This window comes from Protopterus annectens, chromosome 9.part0 (genome assembly GCF_019279795.1).
Source record: "Protopterus annectens isolate FY-2018-M chromosome 9.part0, PAN1.0, whole genome shotgun sequence".
In the NCBI taxonomy this organism is placed as follows: Eukaryota; Metazoa; Chordata; order Ceratodontiformes; family Protopteridae; genus Protopterus; species Protopterus annectens.
Genome location: NC_056743.1, coordinates 1,019,382,109 through 1,019,402,124, shown reverse-complemented (window position 1 = coordinate 1,019,402,124; position 20,016 = coordinate 1,019,382,109). Strand labels below are relative to the sequence as shown.

The window sequence follows — 20,016 nt, the reverse complement described above, 5'->3', positions numbered from 1 at the left end:
GAATACCTACAAATTGCTGCAAAAGCTATAGACTACTCCATATCTATACTTAACAGGACTATCTCTGAAGGCAAAATCCCTACCATATGGAAAGCATCTCACATAATCCCTCTACATAAAGGTGGATCTTCTATTGAGCTTTCTAACTTTTCACCCTATTGCCTTACTCTACCCATTAGCTAAGATAATGGAAAAATGTATTCACAAACAACTACTCAACCACCTACTACAAAATAACCTACTAGCCAACTGTCAACATGGCTTCAGACCATTCCACAGCACGACGACTGCCCTTCTATCCTTCACTGACTCTATAAATAAAAATCGTAACAATAACTCCTTTTCCTCTGCACTATTTATAGACCTGTCAAAAGCCTTTGATATGGTTAACCATAACTTACTTCTTGACAAACTAAATTACCATTCTCTTGATCCACAAGCATTACAATGGTTTAGGTGTTATCTTCAAAACGGGCAGCAAGCAGCACTTTGGGATAACAATCTGTCTTCATTACTCCCAATAAATATTGGAGTCCCGCAAGGCTCAATCTTAGGTCCCCTTCTTTTTTCCTTATTAATGACCTACACTTGAACATACCTCAAGCCACCTGCATTCAATATGCAAATGACTCGACCTTAATCTGTACTGCTAAGAACGTAGCCTCCCTCCAGTCCCTCACCCAAACTGTTTTCCAAAATGTTGAAAAATGGTTTATGCAACATTGCCTCCTCCTTAATAACAAAAAAACAAAACTACTACTCTTTACTCCAACTCATAAATCATCCACACCATTCTTTGCTATAAACTCTAACAATGCTACCAACATAACCCCAGATACTACCACCCGCCTACTAGGTGTTACAATTGACAATCGTCTTAATTATGATGACCATATTAACGCCACCATAAATTCTGTTAACAAAAAACTTGGTACTCTCTATAGAATTAAACCCTTCCTTACCCCCTCAGCCAGGAAAACCATTGCCCAGACCCACCTCATCTCTACCCTTTTCTATGCCTCTGCTATATATACTAACCTATCAAAAAACAACATCACCAAACTTTCTACCTGTTACAATAGCATAGCTAGATTTATTGCATGTACTCCCTTCAAAACTCACCACTGTCTTAACCTCAAACAACTAGGATGGCTAGAATTGCATAACCACATACTCTGTCAACAGTTACTTATCACTTAAAAGATCCTATACCACCCCAATGATACCCCTATCCTCACTAATCTGATTTCACCTTACAAAAATCTAGCTACACTACGTTCTGCCAATAAACTCCTGGTCTCCTTGATTAAATCTAACAACAAAGCTGGTGACTCACTGTTCTCAAACACTATAGGTAAAAACTGGAATCAGCTCCCTCCTGAACTATCTAACCTAGCTTCTACTTCTCTATTCAAAAAACATATTAAAGAACATCTTAAAACTCAGTGGCTTTGTCCTTGTGCTAACCCAGACTGAAATCTTTTCCCCTCCTACTCATACCCCTTTCCCCACTCCCCTAACTTAGGCCTCCAACCTAGGCCTCTAAATCTTGTTACTTTTTTTTTCATAGTAAGAGGATAAATTATAAATACTTTACTCTGTTGTGCAATACCCACTTTGTGTTTAGTATACCTGTTTTGTTTTACTTAGTTTAACTTTTAGCATAATGTCTATCCTATAATTATATTACTATATTATTTCTTTTAACCAATGCTACCACTGTACTGTTTTCATACATGTCTTTGTTATATGTTGTTAACTTTGTTTACTGTTCATGCTGGAGCTTTTCTCCCCGGGCCTCTACTGAAAATGGACAAATATCCAGTTAGACTAGCTCGGTCAACAAATGTAAAATAAAATAAAAATAAATTATAACAGTATAATATCATCAGAATGCATAATTCGGTTAAGGTGGGTAAGGTATGTGGCTAAATCATTGACAATGACGACAGAAAATGGAAGACGACCTAGTATGGATCTTTGTGGTACTCCCAAACTGATGAGTCTTGTTTAAATAGAGCATTTACCTAGTATGGATCTTTGTGGTACTCCCAAACTGATGAGTCTTGTTTAAATAGAGCATTTCCTATACACTAAACAATACACCTTTCTGGATTCTGGTCAGGCTGTAGCACTGTGACAGCACTATGGACTCTGACAAAAGAAATCCTAACAGCTATGAGCAGAGGATATTCACAGATACGATTCTTATAGATTTTACCAAAGCATTCAATCTTGTGAATCATGCAACCTCTATTACACCACCTACATGACATAGGAATCAGCAAAGCACTATTACCTGATTTCACAGCCTTCTGTCAAACCAACACTTCTGTGTAAACACCCAGTCTCTCTCTCTCCATGCCCAAAAAAGGTGTCCCCCTCAAGGGTCAGTCCTGGCTCCCTTCATAGTCTCTATTTATGTCAATAAACTACCTGTTGACCTTCCACTATGTCTCTGATGATGACGACATAGTCCTCTATCACTCCCCAAAAAAAAAAAAAAAAACTTCAGACTTCCTCACCCTCATATAATGGATTAATAAAAAAAATACTTACCTCTACTAAAATAAAGACTTTGCCTTTTGGAAACAACAAAAAGCTTTTAATATAACTTCTCCTTGCACATTACTGATCTTCAAGACACGTCCATAGAAAATACCACATCTTTTAAAATACCAAGGTATCTGGTTAGACCCATCCCTGAACTATGCTCTCCATCCAGTTAACACCAGGAAAAAGATTAACATACTTTTATTAACAACAGAATATGATATACTGGACTGACCAACAAGTAAAGAAAACAAACCCCAACAGAGGCTAATACAAGTCCAAGTAAGATTAAATTGCACTGGCACGGATAGAATAACACTTATATACATTGAATGGCATATATTGAGGGAATTCGAGCACTGTGCACTTTAAGAATCTGATGAATTAATGGAAAAGATTAATCACATGGTTTTTACAACAAGATGTTAATTGATATGCATATATAAAGGAGGTAGTTACTTAGTGTTGTGGTTCTGATGAAATCTACAGTGTTAGATGAAAGCGCTCAACCACATGTCGTCGTTTTTATTTTTGTGATTTTAGTGTGAATTAAAGAAAGAATCAACTTTACTCCGTGCCAGTGCAATTTAATCTTACTTGGACTTGTATTAGCCTCTGTTGGGGTTTGTTTTCTTTACTTGTTGGTCAGTCCAGTATATCATATTCTGTTATTAGTGATTATATACCGATGGATTCCCTGGATGAACTGCCTTCTATTTTCTCTCCGAGAAGAGATGATATACATAGGCTACAGTCCGAAATGGCTATAATGAAGGGTGAGCTAACCCGTTTAATTGAGCTTGTTACACAAACCAATGCAAAATTAGCGAGTGGAGAAACGCGGAACCGGATGCCACTTCAGAAGGAACAGGAAACTGCAAGTACAGCGTGTACGATACCGAATGCGCAAGTAGTCAAGGGTGTAGGAAGAAGACGGGCCTCTAATGGATCTACCAACAGCTCGAGCAGCTAGGACAGAGCGGAATGAGATGGTGGGATCGGAGGACTAACAGTACAATATTTCGGGCCAGACCCAAAAGAACTGTACCAAGCGGACTTACGCCATGACAGCGCAAAATAAAGGAAACAAAGGTACTGTTATAAACAAACAGTCTGCGTTTGTTAATCATGACAAGCGTTTTACACTTGACAATTTTTTGGACAGTAATTTTAATTTTGAACGGAGCAACCAGCGACATTATTCCTATGGGGGTAATGAACGCAATGACACCGAAAATATGATGCTTAAGGATTACATAGTTCTGTTTGGTAAGAAATTAAAAATGTTAAAGACCTTACAACTTGATAACGCTTATTTAAAAAGGTGTATTGATGTAAAAGTGGTCCCAATGGGGCTCAGGTTTTTCAAGAGACCCATGGGTATACAAATGGAACATGAGCAATTATCTGAATGTTGTGAAATGTTTGACAAATTTGGGTTACACGTTTATGAAGTATATAATTGCCAGTAATGACAAAAGAATTTGTGTGTTAATGACAGAAATAGAAGAGATGGATCATATTATTACTTCTGATTTACTATTTGAAGAAAATGTATCCAGTTTTAATGCACAATTTACATGGGTGGAAAAACAGATAAATACGCAAATGGATAGAAAGTGTAAAAAATTAAAACGTGACATAATGCAATATGAAAAAGGAATAGCTTACAATTTTGAGTCTAAAAAGGACAGAACAGGTAATACTGGAGAACTATATAAAATAAACAGAGGGCATCAAGGTAAAGGAGGAGTAGCCAGGTATAACAACATGAGGAGAGGAAGAGATACAAACCAGAATTTTTTAGAGGAGGACTGGTCAAAAGATCCAGCACAGGAAAGAGGGACAGGGTTCAACAAAAGATACCCACAATACAACAGGACATGTTAATCCCTATTAGTTATACAGCACGAAACAATGAAGAACAAATAACAAAATTTAGTAACATTCATTACAGATGGAAAGAATTCAGTATTTATAATTACACGAGTTTGAATGTCAATAGGGACATGTTCAGTTTATTAGCTAAGGGTATGAAATATATACCAAATAATGATGGCAATTTAGTTAATTATGTGATAGATTTTAAAAAATATCTAAGAAAGTTAAATTTAGCAGTACATTTTGGAGGGAAAGAAATGACAAGTACGGATATATTCAAGAAACCCAGTAGGTATACACCTCCATTAAATAATGTATTAGCAACGTACGAAAGGATGGTAGTAAAGGAAATATATAAAAGTTTTAACAACAAAAAATCTTATATTACAAATCTTACTAGGAATGAAGTCAAGATCCTGCAGGAATTACAAAAGGACAATAAAATACGAATAATGAAGCCTGATAAAGGCGGTGGGGTTGTACTATATTATACAGAAGATTACAACAATAAAATAATGAATATTTTGTTAAATTCTGGGAATTATGTAGTCACCTCACTTAATGAAGTCAATATAGCTTATCATAAAATTAATTTGATCATAGAAGATTTATTAATAGATAATAGAATTGACATGAATATGTACAATTATGTGAAAATTGAGTATCCTATTTTAGGAACTATAGTAGGTATACTCAAGTTCCACAAAAATATCCAGGAACCTCCATTTAGACCCATTATTTCTGGAAGCAATTCCAAAACCTTTGAAATGGGGAAAGTAGTTGATGGATGGTTAAAAGGGATATATGCTTACATTCCATATAGTTCGATTCGTGGGATTTTCTTTCTAGACTTAAAGATGAGCTTATAAGTGACAATTGCCTTTTGGTTACAATTGACATAGTTGACTTATTTTCTTGTATACCTCAGGAGGAAGGACTAGAAAGATTTGAAGAAAGTATCTGCAAATATAGTAAATTAACTTGGGATAAAACAAAGGTTATCATGGTGTTCATGGAAGTAGTGTTGAAGAACAATTTCATCATGTTTCAGGGTGAATATTATAGGCAAAACAAGGGGGTAGCCATGGGTGCATGTGCCCCCATGTTTGCCAATCTGTTCTTATTGAATTGGGAAGAAGAATATATTTTGGGAACAGAATGGAATAAATATATAAAAAGTTATCTCAGATTCTTGGATGACGTGTTCTTTATATGGGAAGGTAGTGAGGAACACCTACTTGAATTTACCAAGTACCTCAATAGTAGAAATGAGTATTTAAGGTTCACTACAAATATGAATAGAAAGAGCATAGCATACTTGGATACAAGAGTAACCATAGAGGGAAAGAAGTTTAAGTCTAACCTTTATAGAAAGGACACTTTTAGTAACGACTATCTTGAGTATAATAGTTGCCATCCACAGTATCAGAAAAAAAGTATTATTAAAGGGCAATGTATTAGAGCGGCGAGGATGACTTCTAGTTATGAAGATGTAATAAAGGAATTAAATTACATAGCCGCTATGTTTATAGATAGAGGATACCCTAAATGGATGGTGTATGATACAGTAAATTATGTCACATATGAGTGGGGTAAAAAGTATAAACCTATTTTGGGTAACAATGATGGTATAGGAAGTGTAAATATAGTGAATAAGGAATATAGGAGAGCTTGTGTTATACAATATGCGCCATCAGTAAGTAAATATAAAAACATAATTGCTAAAAACTGGAATATTATAGAAACTGATGATAACATTCATAAAATGTTAGGCCCTAGACCTGTATTTGTATACAGAAATGGACAAAATTTGAAAAGTAGGTTGAAAAATATGATAGATGATCAGGGTAGGAGAGATGGTAGTACTACAAAGTGCGGATCTTGCAAACAGTGTCAGTTTATTATGGAAGATAGCAGTGTGACATTGGACAACATCTACAAAACCACAGTAAGGTTTAGGAAAGGGAATTGTAGAACCAAGAATGTCATATATTTAGCAGTATGTTTAACATGTTCATGTTACTATGTAGGAATGACTTCTAGGTGTCTAAAAAACAGAATTTATGAGCATTACTATAGAATAAAGAAAAAAGATGAAAATAACGCATTATGGAGACATTGTATGGCCAGTAAAGAGTGTAGAAAATTTAAGTTTGGAATTTTAGAACAAGTAAAGGTTAATCCCAGGGGAGGGAATATAAAGGAAAAATTATTAGAGAAAGAAACTAGATGGCAAATCAAATTGAATGCATCCGAGTACCCTGGGTTAAATGATTACATTTCTATAAAAGCTATTTTATAAAGGGTACATGTAAATAGAAAAATATAAGAATGCAATTAATTATTACATAGGGTTAGGGTATTATTAATGTCTGAATACAAAATGTACACAATGTATATTATGAATTCAGGTTACCTATAGAGATACATATACAGGATTGAATCATATGTATTTTTAAGAAAGAAAAAATTTTTTTTTTTTTAATAACAATGCAATATAGTACGTACATATAGAGTATAGTAAGGTTATTATATTTATGAATGTAGGATGGTTTTATTTTTCTTATTTATTAGTATTTTAATGTATTAGGAATTTTAGAATAACACTTATATACATTGAATGGCATATATTGAGGGAATTCGAGCACTGTGCACTTTAAGAATCTGATGAATTAATGGAAAAGATTAATCACATGGTTTTTACAACAAGATGTTAATTGATATGCATATATAAAGGAGGTAGTTACTTAGTGTTGTGGTTCTGATGAAATCTACAGTGTTAGATGAAAGCGCTCAACCACATGTCGTTGTTTTTATTTTTGTGATTTTAGTGTGAATTAAAGAAAGAATCAACTTTACTCCGTGCCAGTGCAATTTAATCTTACTTGGACTTGTATTAGCCTCTGTTGGGGTTTGTTTTCTATACTTTTATTAACAGCCAGTAACATTTCCCCATTACTCTCCAAAGCCACCAAAGCAGTTACGCAAAGGCATTTTTCTAGCCCAATAGGAAATATGGCCTTACATTAACAGCATCAGCATCAAAAACGAAATGCTAACTATAGTCAAATGATAAAAAACAGGATTTCACTGTAAAACCCTAGAAAAAAAGCAAAACAGCTCCCAGTCAGTAAAAGAAGTGAATTTCTACTAGGCTCTCAATTACTCTGACTTAAAACTATTTTTTGCTTGGCAGTTAAACTAGGACTCCCCCTCCCCCCCAAGATACTACCTTAGAAACCACAAATCAGCTCCCCTTACAAGCTTCCAACACCAGTCTTCATTGCACAGACCAGTTTCTCACTTCTTGGTTCCAAATTATGGGAAACTCTCCTATCCTAAAGACTCAACTTCCTGCTCACAATTCTGTCCTCAACTTAAGCCTGACCTTAAACTACCTGCCAAAATGCCAGTACCATCTCTCTGGCAACATTACCTAACCCGAGAACAAATTCCACTGCCTCTTACTACTTACCATCTACTACTACTCAAACCCTAACACATAACCTTGCACAGCCTCTGACAACTATCTATTTGTAAACAGTTGTATACATCTGCTACACTGCCTACAATCTCTATGTTTATTCTCCCCCTCCTCTTTCTCACTGTATGTTGCTATAATGTTTCTCAACTCTCACCGTATTTTGCTTCTTTACCAAGGCTGGAATTAAAATTTGTCGGTTGGGGTGAGAGCCCTACCTTGGTTAACAAGTTCAAACAAATAAATAACACCACTGTAGCATGATGCTGGACCCATTCAAAGGGAAAAAAAATTGTTCAGTCAGTTATAGGTTGTCTTTTTACATTAAAACCCACCTTGATTACTGAACATGTTACTACAGCACGCATCAGTAGGGGGATTAAAGGCTAAGTGGCTTATTATGCACTGCTAGTAAAGACATACGATCTGCCTCTCCATGTTTACTTAAGTGTGTGCACTTTCACATGCTAGCTGCTATTGTTGAGCATAAAGACTGTTTTAATAACCTACACAGAAGTCCCACATATGCTAAACAGCTCATTGCAGCTCTACAGTTAAAATCTCTAAAATAAAAACGTGAATTTTTAAGTGAAGAAATTACTACTTCCAAAGTGGGTCATCTCCTTTTCACAGACAGGTAGGAACATAATACTTGAAACAAATCTTATTTCAGATGGACTCTTATTTCTAGAAGATCAAGATACTAAAGTCAGCTCCTGTTTGGCATCTTCTACTTCCAGACCACTGCAGATCAATCTTTCAATGGACAAGTTTACAAACAGCACTGTATTTCTTGTCACTAAAGTGCACCACTCCCAGATCATTAGTCAAGCAATGCAGGGTTAGGCAGCAAAAGCAGCGTTTGCTATGGTCTCTATGAAGCTACAAGCTTTGGCAATATTACAGATGTGACAGCTCCTTACCATGCGGTGTGAATACACTATATTACAAGGCCGACTCTTCCTTTTTGCTGCAGATAGGGAAAGAAAAATAAAAGCTGAGAAAAATTAGATACATTGACACTTGCACATCCTGATCTACAAAGGTTAATTAGTTAGGAGAAATCTTCCCTCTCCCAGATATCACACCTGCTTAGACTTCATTAGTATTTTATGTTGTCACCACTCCCTTCCCCTCTGGGCTGCACACTCACTCTATTTCTCACCAGTAGGTGGAAAACAAGAGATAATCGCCAGGACATATTTCAACGCCTTTAGCCTCCAAGGAGAGAAACAGAATAAAACATCCACATTTTTAAAACTATCTTTTATTAAACAATTAATTCTCCCACCAATTAAAGACAGTATCGCATCAACAAAAAAGCTTGACAATGGACTTCCTCATTCTATTCAGACCCTATGGCTGGAAGGTCTGAAATCTTAATATAATATACTGTCTTTACATTATAACCACTTCTTTAAATCATTTCTAAAATGTACTTGCATTTATAATAAGATAAATTTTAAATCTACAAAATCATTTTTTAGATGAAGTAGATTTGAACTGTGTAATACGATAAAATCTATCACACACTTTTCTCCTGAAAATGTCTTGCTACTGGGCTTGCTATACAACAATTTGCAAAATCTCACAAAATATTTCAATATTGCATATTTTGTTTCCCTTACAAATACCTTCAGACATTTAAACGAAACTACACCCAATAAGGGTAAAACTAATAAGAAATAAAATAAAAAAAAAAACGGACTGAATTCCACTTAATACAAATACTCTTAAGAACTACGTGCTTTCGCCATTAACAACTGGTATCTTCAGAGTTAATAAGAGTTGAATACATCACATCATTTATATTTTAAAACACATATTGAGCGCTTAGTTCTTAAAGATTATTTGCATTAAAAAGTGGAATTCTCAGTCCATTTTTGTTTTTTTGTTATACCTTCAGACATTTGCGAGATTATATATATATATATATATATATATATATATATATATATATATATATATTTATATGTATATATACACACATACATAGAGAGAGAGGTCCCTATCAGAAGCTCGAGTTTTCAGAAACTAGAAATTCATATTGCTGAGATGATACAATCGAATTTCTGAAAACGCAAAGCTTGTGAATGGAGATCATGGTACAGTGAGGATTGGGGAATTTACCCTTTTCCCTACTGGAGTGCAATCCTGTAGTTGATATGCAGGGGGTGTGGGGGGTGCACACAGAAAAAAAAAGGTATATTTTGTTTTTTTGACATTCAAGTTTACAGAAACTTGATCATATCTTGAAAATATGAATTTTGAGTTTCTGAAAAGTAGAGGTTCTGACCATATTTTATATATATATATATATATATATATATATATATATATATATATATATATATATATACACATATATATGTTTGTGTGTGCATGCATACGAGTACATCATTATCTAAGTATATACAGACACACATATAATTACTAACTATACATAATATACACAGACATGCATACATCACTGAGCAATTACAAAACACTGCAAAACTTAACTATAATAACAGTAAAATGCAGAATATCAGAACATGTTGGAGGTATCACAAATCAAGTCCAGCAGTAAGGCAGTTATGGGAGAAAGGGCATGAACTGGTAGATTTAAAACATACATTATGATAAAATCAACTTCATCTAAGAAATAATTTCAAACAGTGGTTACTTTATAAAGAAAGCTAAAATTAAACCGTAGTGACATTTCTAGGATCACTCAATTGACACGGAGTCTAGTACTGTCCGTTCATATTTAAATTAATAACTACAAAATCATGCTATGTATAAGCCACTAAAAGCCTCTCGATTACAGGCAACATAAAGTCACTGACAGTCTATGTCTGGTGCAGTTAAATAGATATTAAATACTGTGTATACACTGTTTTATAAAGGAAATTATCAACTGAATGAAATAGTCACAGTTTTAAATAATGTTGTAGCTGAAGGAGTTTTATCTTAGTGGCTACATTTGTTTGTATTGCAAGGATATAACTGTTATGGAATACTAAATAAATATAGACCATGGGATGGGTAAGGCCACTCTACAAAGAAATGGGAAAGGTTATTTCAGGCATAAAAAGGGAAATTGGACCCTAAGGGGATCTAGCCTAGTACTTACCTATCAAACTATAACTCGATTTTTCCAAAATGTTCTAGATGGAGCCAATGGAGGTCATAAATACAGACTTGCAGAGGTTCATTGAAGATAATGAGTCAGACCTACAAAGTTAAGGGGTCTGAATGTTTATGAATGAGCTACAGCGGGAGAATGGATTAACTAATGAAAATGGGTTATTTATAAAAATGGATGTATTACTTGCTCCGTTTGTCTCTTTTAAGGTCATACAGCAGAGATGTTAGGGACTTTCAATTTAATACAGACAAAAGTATTTATTATTAGCTCATATAATTGTCTGGGCTCATAGTCAAAAGTATAGCAAGACAAATTCCCTGACTGAGCACTGATTCTGTGGTCACCATGCATAAACATTTTTATAATGATATATGATATAGTAGCCAAGCGAAAGAGTGAAGTCCTGAACAGAAAATTATTGCCTTCTAGGAAGCCCAAGAGATAGTTCTAGTGAGCAGGTTCTGCTGCTGAGCTTCAATCGCTGGGCTGATTCTGATAGGGAAGCCAGCCTTCAGGTGCAGCTCTATTTGCAAATTCTTGTGCAAGACGTACATTTGAGGTTTGGGAGCATTATACAATGGAAAAAGACACCACCTCTAGACCCCCCCCACACACACACACTTTCAGCTCTGAGACCAGGACATGTACCACTATCGTATACATTTGTCTCCAAAAAAATGAAATACAAAGGATAAATGGATGCCACCTCTTGGTAACCCCACACACACTTTCAACTCTGAGACCAGTACCTGTGCCACTCTCATAGACATTTGTCTCCAGGAAAGTGAAATTTATCAACATCTGTTTGACTAGCATCACAATGTGCAGCCCAAGAGGTAAATTCCCAGCTAAGGATTGCTGGCACAAGCTGTGCAAAGGCAGTACGTGTATGCATGTGTGCGCATGTGTGGAAATAAGACTAATTTAATATACACTATATGAAAATTGATTAAATTACAAAAGGAAGAGACTGTTAAGTGTACAAAACATTCAGCTTTCCTTCATATGTATGAACTCAATTTATTCCAGTACAAAAAATATCTAATACAAACCCAGTGGAAAAAGTGTTCGGAGCATAATGTCTAGAAATTATACACTTAAAGGTGATGCTATAGTCCAGTCTGACTAAAGGATTCAACAACAGGGGTTTCAATGGCAGTGGACATAGGTTGTTACGCTATGTATATGGAAAACAATTCTAAATCGCTGTGAGAAGACTTAAAAATATGATGCACTACGATTTTAACATTCACATTTGGCCATAGAAACCCTTCAAGGGCTCTGATGGATAGAACGCAAGCATCATGGAGTAACACCTTTTTTTCCTGATGTTATCAATGACTGAACCAAGTCATTTTTTTTTTTTTTTTAATCACAGTCACCTATGAAGGGCAGGAGAATTCCAGTGATTGTGTTCATGTATCAACTTTGGCCAGGCATTCATTGTTTGTTTGTTTATTTTGTAATGACAAGGAGAAAGAACAATTTTCTGAGCCAATCTCACAAGATCCCAATGTTAATACCTTTAAAAATAGCCAACATTTATAGCTAAAAATAAAGCCAGGCAGGCAAAACATACTAACTGTATTTCATCTCTGTGGTGGAAAGTATTCCACCCAAAAAACACTTCTGAAACAGTAATTTAAAAACATGAAACAATGGAAATGATTTAAAAAAGCAATTGTCGAGAAGGTAATTTTTATCAGCCTTTAGAGAAAAGGAAAGATTCAATAAGGAAGAAATGCAAAATATCAGGCTTTTGACAAGAAAAAGAATGATGTGTTACATCACAGATGAAAAAGCAACATAAAAAATGGTCCTTTATGAGTACATCTTTGTTTTTGTCACTCTAAGGCCAGACAGGTAGGCTCCTATGACTACTACTTTTGAAGTAAAGTTGATAAGCACATTCTGAGATGGGAAAAGCTCTGTACATTACAATTCTGCTACACCCAAACATACTTCCAAATATTATCTTTCATCTGCAGTGCTAAACACGGCTTCTACTCATTACGTCAAACGAATTAAGGTATCAAATAGAATGGACTTTATGACCTCTTATAACCATGTTGGACTGAAGCCAGCCAAATTTAGTCCTAACAGAGTGCTGTTTTAAATACAGCTAGGAGGCATTATTAATTTTTCTGGCATGGAAAAGTTGCTACATATACTCACCTACCATTACTTTTGTACTAAAATGTGTTAACATACAAAAAAAATCATAACTTTCACTTCAGAAGTGTCTTTAAAAAGCCAAAACAAATACTATGCATCCTTAATTATGACCAAAGCAGCATCACAAAGGTTCCATTTATTATCAAAACCAACATCATGATCTTTCAAATACTTGCTTGGCCAATATTTTGCATATTCTGACTATACATACAAAAAAAATTAAAAATATTTTGTCATGCAAGATCATTCCTTATTCTGGGAATGAACAAAGGTCAACAGCATGCCATGCTAAATTTGGTTAGTAAAATGAATCTAACTAGGTTATACTTAACTGCAGTTTACCACAAGACTGGAAATGAAACGATCTTGCTGCCTTTTTGCAAAGCAGCAAGATGTGTGCATACATTAGAAAGAATTTAAGAACTTTGAGATGGCAGACTTTTGTAACTTACTTCCAGTAAATTAATACTGCAGAAAAGGGGAGCAGGGGCACAGCTGCACAGCAGAAGAGATAACTAAAGAAACAACACCTGCATTAGAGACCAGATTTATTGGCTACACAAAGTAACATAAGATGGTGCTGAAAATATGCCACTGCCCTTCCAGACATGGGAAACTGGCAGCAGTGCCATTAGTCTGTGCAGCAGCACTAAAACGATTAAGCCCAGCTACTGGACTTTCAGGAGTCAGCAGAAGTTAACATTTGCACTACTAGAGAAAGAGTCACAAAGTTAGTAGCTAAACTACAGGAGAATGATGCAGATTCTGGAAATCAGTACCTGCATTACAGGATCAGAAATTCATGGAGTATATGAATTACAGGAAAAGGATTCAGAAAGTCATGATTCATACATCATGGCATGGATTTAAGAAGTCAGATGCATTGCAGATGGCCTAGGTGAGTGCAGGACAGGAATTGGGGTCAGAAGAGAGGAATTTAAAAGCTAGAACATAAATTACAAAAAAGGATACAGGGAGGTAGCAACTGTACCACAGATGAAAGATGCTGGAACTCGGTAACTATATGTTGGGGCAGGGAACTGCAGAGTCAAACTGTATGATGGGATAAGATGCCGAATCATCAACTGAGCTAAAGGAAAAGATTCAAGGAGTTTGGTGCAGGGGATCCAGGAGGTCATTAGTTGCACTACTGAAGATGGACTTGAGGATTTATTAACTATTAGAAAAGTAGCATTTGAGCAGTCACTACCTACAATGTGGGACAGTCAGAAAAGAGCTACTGAAGATAAGAGTTGGGTAATGAATAACCACATTGCAAGACAAATTTGGATAGTCAGGAACTGCACTATGGGACAGACAGGTGACCCACTGGCACAGAGGCAAACCATAAATCTGTACCCATCACACACTTAGATGTAGGAATCAACAGACAAAGACTGATGGAGTGAAACAAGTGGCCAAAGGCTAGCTCATTACTCCTGGGGGAGGCATATGGGTTTCTTGCAAGGAGGGTAATGTACTGAATGTCGTGGTTAACGCAGGTTCCAAAATCCAGAAAGCAGTGCATGGAGGGAAAGCTTCTTAGTTTTGGTCTCAATATGTAACTATTAACAAAAGAGCAGTGTATTTTTTCTTACCTGAAACATGTGGCTACTTTGAGAATAATTAAGTGCAAGGATTTGGGACAGGGAGGAAAAGACCCTTGTATATGGATAAAATCCCATAAAAAAAGCCAGTGAAAAGTTTTCTGATGCCTTTTGCTTGGTCCATGAATTTTGTAATTTACAGCTGTAAGATTTAGAAATCAGAAACTTACCTGTTCATGGAAAAAGGAGCAGCATGACAGTAGGGAGTTTGCACAGGTGTACTGAACTTTGGTGAGGGGGGGGGGGGGAGTCTCCTCACCTCTGTAATAAATGCCAAAAGGAATATTTCATCTGCAAAGAGGGGCCTCATCTACAAAAAGGTTAAGGTGAGATTAGGCAGAGTTTGAAGCAATGTGAATGGGTCAAGAAGGTCAGAGATCAGTATAGCCGAACCAAAAAAAAAAAAAAAAAAAAAAACTACAAAGGTAAATGAAATACAGAAAAGCAACTGGTGAGCTGATAACTGCATTACAATAGTGTGCTCCTAAAAATCTGCAGCTGCACTACAGTTTCAGAACTAAACTACAGGAAAGGAATTATGTGAGTAAGTAAGTACACTGACATACCTCTCAACTGGTCCGCATTCAGTGGAGAGATCCAATTTTGGGACCTATTTTAATGTTTGTTCTGTTGCTTTACCTTGCCCTTTGATAGCTCCTATTTGTGCTCAGTCAAAATGGAGTCAAGACTTGCACTGGGCTTTTAGCTACACTGTGCCTTGGCAAGCTGAATGGAAAAATAGCAAAGTTCATCTAGAAATAAACAGACCATAGTCTTCTAGCTGCCTATGCTACTGTTAATTTTTCCTGTTGCAATGCGCTACTAGTCTGTTGAAGAGAACAATTATGCAGTGCAGCTAGAAAAACGGACAAAGATCACAGATAGCTATGCTACTGGCTGTTTTTCTAGCTGCACTATGCTACTGGTCATTTCAGTAGATAAGTGTCACTACGAAGTGAGATAAATGGACAGGCAGCATAGGCAGCTGTGGTACTGGTCCATTTGTCTAGATGTACTATTGGTCCATTCAGTACACTACAGCTAGAAGCCCTAAAAGCAGGCACCGGCCTTTTGAAACTCATAGGACTGCATCAATGAGCTTGTATAAGCTATTTGCTACAGCCCTAAAGTCTTTTGAAATTGGAATTTTTTTTGTTCCCAATTTTGTTTTTTTTTTTTTGGGGGGGGCACACTTCTATTTGTTTGTCTATTAAGATTTTTAAAGCTAGTGCTTATGATTTTTAGCATTCAGCAGTTGAGAGGTATGACTACAGCAGAAGTACTCAGTCAGTAAGAGTAGTACTGGAGAGGGATTCAGTGGTTAAATGACTACAACAGAAGAGAGAGTAAGACAGCAGCTGCCCTACCGCAGAAGAATACTAATAGCCTGCAAGCACACAGGTTGATTCAGAAGGAAAGGCAACAACTACAGTTTGGATAGTAGTGATCTGTTAAAAGATGACCATGTCAGAGACAAGATGCTATAAATATATACATATTTCTTAACCAAATACATCCAATACACTACTTTTTATCAAAAGGAGGGGCATTACTAGCAGATGACAGCTTAGATCCTCTTATGGCATGCAAGGAAATAATGGCTAAAAATGCCAGAGAGTTTTTGTAGACACGTACTTGGACATTTCCCTCTACTCTATAAAATCTGTCGTGTTTAAAGACCTGTGGCTAAGAATTCACATCCAGGGATACATTATTAAAAGCATTTTTAAATGCCTGACACGCAGGAATAAATCATCGACTTAGGTTTTTCATTCCTTAGCAATTCCAAAATATATTTTGCAAGAGTCAGGCAGTTCTTAATAAACCCCTTCCCCTTTAGAACATTCTTGATTAAAATGTATTTTTTTCCCTAAAGGAGGCCTCTACATCTGGAAATGCTGAAGAACCCAAGGAAAGACACTACTCCATCTGTATCATCCAAGGAGGAAGTCTACACCAGAGGTCTTCTTCCTCCTCTTCGTCAATGTCCAAATTGGAGGGCTAACTCTGGAAAAAAGCTCGCCTTCATTTCTAACAGAGGAATCATCTTTCCTAAAGGGAAGACTATGTCAGGTTTACCCAGCCTGAATTTTTCGCCATTCACTGAAACTAATTACTGAAAAAGAAAGTGCTAGTAAATCCAAAAAGGGAGTGTTCTTTAGTAATAACAAACCATTTAATAATCATCTGCATCTGTCTGGGAACCAGCATCTAGCTGTAACTTAGCAGAAAAATTTATGTATGCTTGGGAACCATCAAAGCTGTCATCATGCTGTCAGTCTCCAAGGAGGCATCAGATAAAGCTGTACCTTAATGGGGCCAGTATCCTCAGTCCCTTACAGGACTAATGATGTCACTGAAGCTTCACGTATCTTGGCCATGGATTCGCTTTCTTCAGCTGCCAACTTTCTAGGTTTTTCTAAGTTAGGCAAGCATTTTGATTTGAGCTTTTCTGGCTTGCTAGCAGAAGAATCTCCCAAAAAAGAATGAACAGATACCTCTTGGCTTAAAGCCAGATGCTACTGGTGCTAAAAAAAACTTGGTTTCTTACACAGCAAGCTTTAGCACAGAACAATTAACAAGAAAACACACACTGAAAGTGGTAGCTCTTCAGTAAAATGTCACCCATAGGTAAATTTTATTAGTGATCTTTACAAGGAATATTACAACCTCGGAAAGGTCTCCAAACATCAAAGTCAGAAAAGCTAAAATTAATGGAAGACAATGGTCTTTCAAATTGACAATTGTCTGTCAAAAGTGCAATACAATACATCAAAAAATAAAAATGGCAAAGAGCAACAAATGTTCCCAAAATGCACTCATCATTTTGGAAGTCTTCTGGCTGAGACCAACGAACAAACTACCCAAATGCAATGAGGTGGCAAAAAAGACCTACAGAAGCCAGATGCTGCTCTCCTTTTTTCTAACCAGCACCCTATTGATATCCTCAGCATACAGAAGATGCAAACATCTTTCCAAGGATGTCCAAAGCTGTGGAAGCCTGGGAGATGGGTAGATGTCTGCCTGTGGTTAATTTCCTTCAGTGGTGAATCGTATTGCAGCAATGGTTTTTCTAGTGGAAACTAGATTAATGTAGTTCATGGAAATTGTTGCATTTTTAAGGTCCCCCTCAGTTTGAAATGCTACACAAGTGTTCTTCATAGAAAAGGCAAAAGGACCAACACAAGTAATCAAGAACTATGAGCTAACTCATATTAATCAGAGATGAGAGACGCACAATCCCTTTCATATGACCTTGAGGTCAGTTGTGAAGCCCACATGATAATGTAGAAAAATAAGGGCTTCATTAGCACTCATGAGTCCCTATGGACCAAGGGAGAACAATCAACATCATCTTTGACTTTCCCACCACAACAGCTACAGAAGGATTTAGTTTACACAAGGAAAAGCATACTTGCACACTTCTGGTGGCACACAGGGATAAAGCCTTGACTATGGCCCAGGCAACTCAAGATCATTTAGCAGCTTGGGCATTTAACAGAGCTGGTGGGGGGACTGGGTCAAGGCATACCCATCTATGGAAGCAGGGGGCAAGTCCAGGGCCATTCAGTGCCACAATTCCTGAGAGAAGGCTGGCTAGACAGGACACAGTCCCATGGGTGGGTGTTCAGTCACCAAAATAATTTGACAGCAACTCTCATCACAAAAAATGTGATCATGCAAATGCATCAGGGACAGCAATGTGGTCTCCATATGCAGATCATCTGTCCCCCCCCCCCCCAGAGGAGGGGTTAGGGATAAAATTAAAAAAAATCTTATTGTTAGAATGTTGGCAAGACCACAATCTGCTAAGGCAACCTGTCCAATGGCCTCCCCAGTTCAGCTCTCTACCTCACTGGGTAATACCCAGGACAGTGAACAATGCAAATGGCTGATGGAAGGTGTAAACAACATCAGATGCAGTGGTAAAACAACAGAAGGTGGGAGAACACTGCACTGCAGTAGCAGACGCAACACAGAAACCCAATGAGTCCATCCGTGAAAGTGCCAATCTATAAGACTAACAGTACCACACTCAAGCAAAGGATCAGAATTGGCAAAGACAGCAGAAGAGTATGATGCATAACTGGCATCATCAACAATCTTTTACTATCAGATATTCTCATGAGGAACACCCAATTCGACCAAAACAGCAGGGGAGTGGAGCACTGCAGCAGAACCAGAATTGGAACATCCAAACGCTATGGATGAGAAAGGCTCTAAAGAGCTGACTTAAGATTACATTAATCCCTCAGTAAACTAAACATTGGAGAGAGCCTAAAGAAAACAGTTATTCCAACTTCCTCCACTCGTGTCATCACCAAAAAAATGAAATGCAGCGAAAAAAGAGGAAGCCAACAATTTAATTTCTGTTAAGAGCAAAGTCATAACAGGTCGCAACTACCTTTCATGGGAGTGATCCAACAACTCTGTTCTATTTAAAGGACTTGCTCAAAAACGTGAAATTTAACCAGAGGTTGTGAAACTTGATCTGCTGTATGTAGGGTATTCACAGCCTATTACTATAACCAAGCTATAGTGTTGACTGATAAATGTTAGGACTGCACATGACCAAACTAAAGTGCAGAACTTTGTGCATAGCTGTTTATCTTTGCAATTTCTTTTAATTTTGTTTATTGCAGAGACAGAATAGTGATCCAGCTAGCTAAGTCATAACCTCACAAAAATTCAATAGCTATTTTGGTACTGAAAAGCAGGACCACAAAACTTTGTCTTAAAACTTGGAACTGTAAGACAAAAGATGAAAAAATAAATCATTAAATTGACCAGCTGTGCAACAGAGTAATGCAATTTTCCCCACCTTCCTGTACATCAGTCTTCATTCATATGCATCATCAATGAACGAACAACCTCAAACTTCCACAGAAAGAGCGGAGGTTTACTTGGGCAAATGATAAGGTGTTGTCTGATGATGCATAGAGAAGGCATCCAGAACATAGTTTCACAAAGGTGTACACTGTGTAGCTACTTTGTAGATCAATGTGGCTAGAAAAGCATTTCTGAAGATGCCTTTCAGTTTTATGTGAGCCATCACAACAGTACTGACACATAGCAAATCTAAGCTAAATGCATCAGATCAAAACAATGCACTCTTAAAAGAACCCTGAAAGGCAAACTTCTATCTATCTTATTTGGGGTTCTGTCCCGTCAGTTTAAATGCCCACATA

At 36.7% G+C, this 20,016-nt stretch overlaps 1 protein-coding gene across 1 annotated transcript in view; it reads right to left on the bottom strand.

Moving 5' to 3' along the window:
- FMNL3 (formin like 3) overlaps nucleotides 1-20,016 on the bottom strand; it is a 1,635,345-nt gene that overhangs the window by 8,646 nt on the left and 1,606,683 nt on the right. Inside the window, exon 26 of the mRNA XM_044082195.1 lies at nucleotides 8,839-8,885. The gene's annotated coding sequence lies outside the window, so the exon portion shown is untranslated. The remainder of the gene's footprint in view (nucleotides 1-8,838; nucleotides 8,886-20,016) is intronic.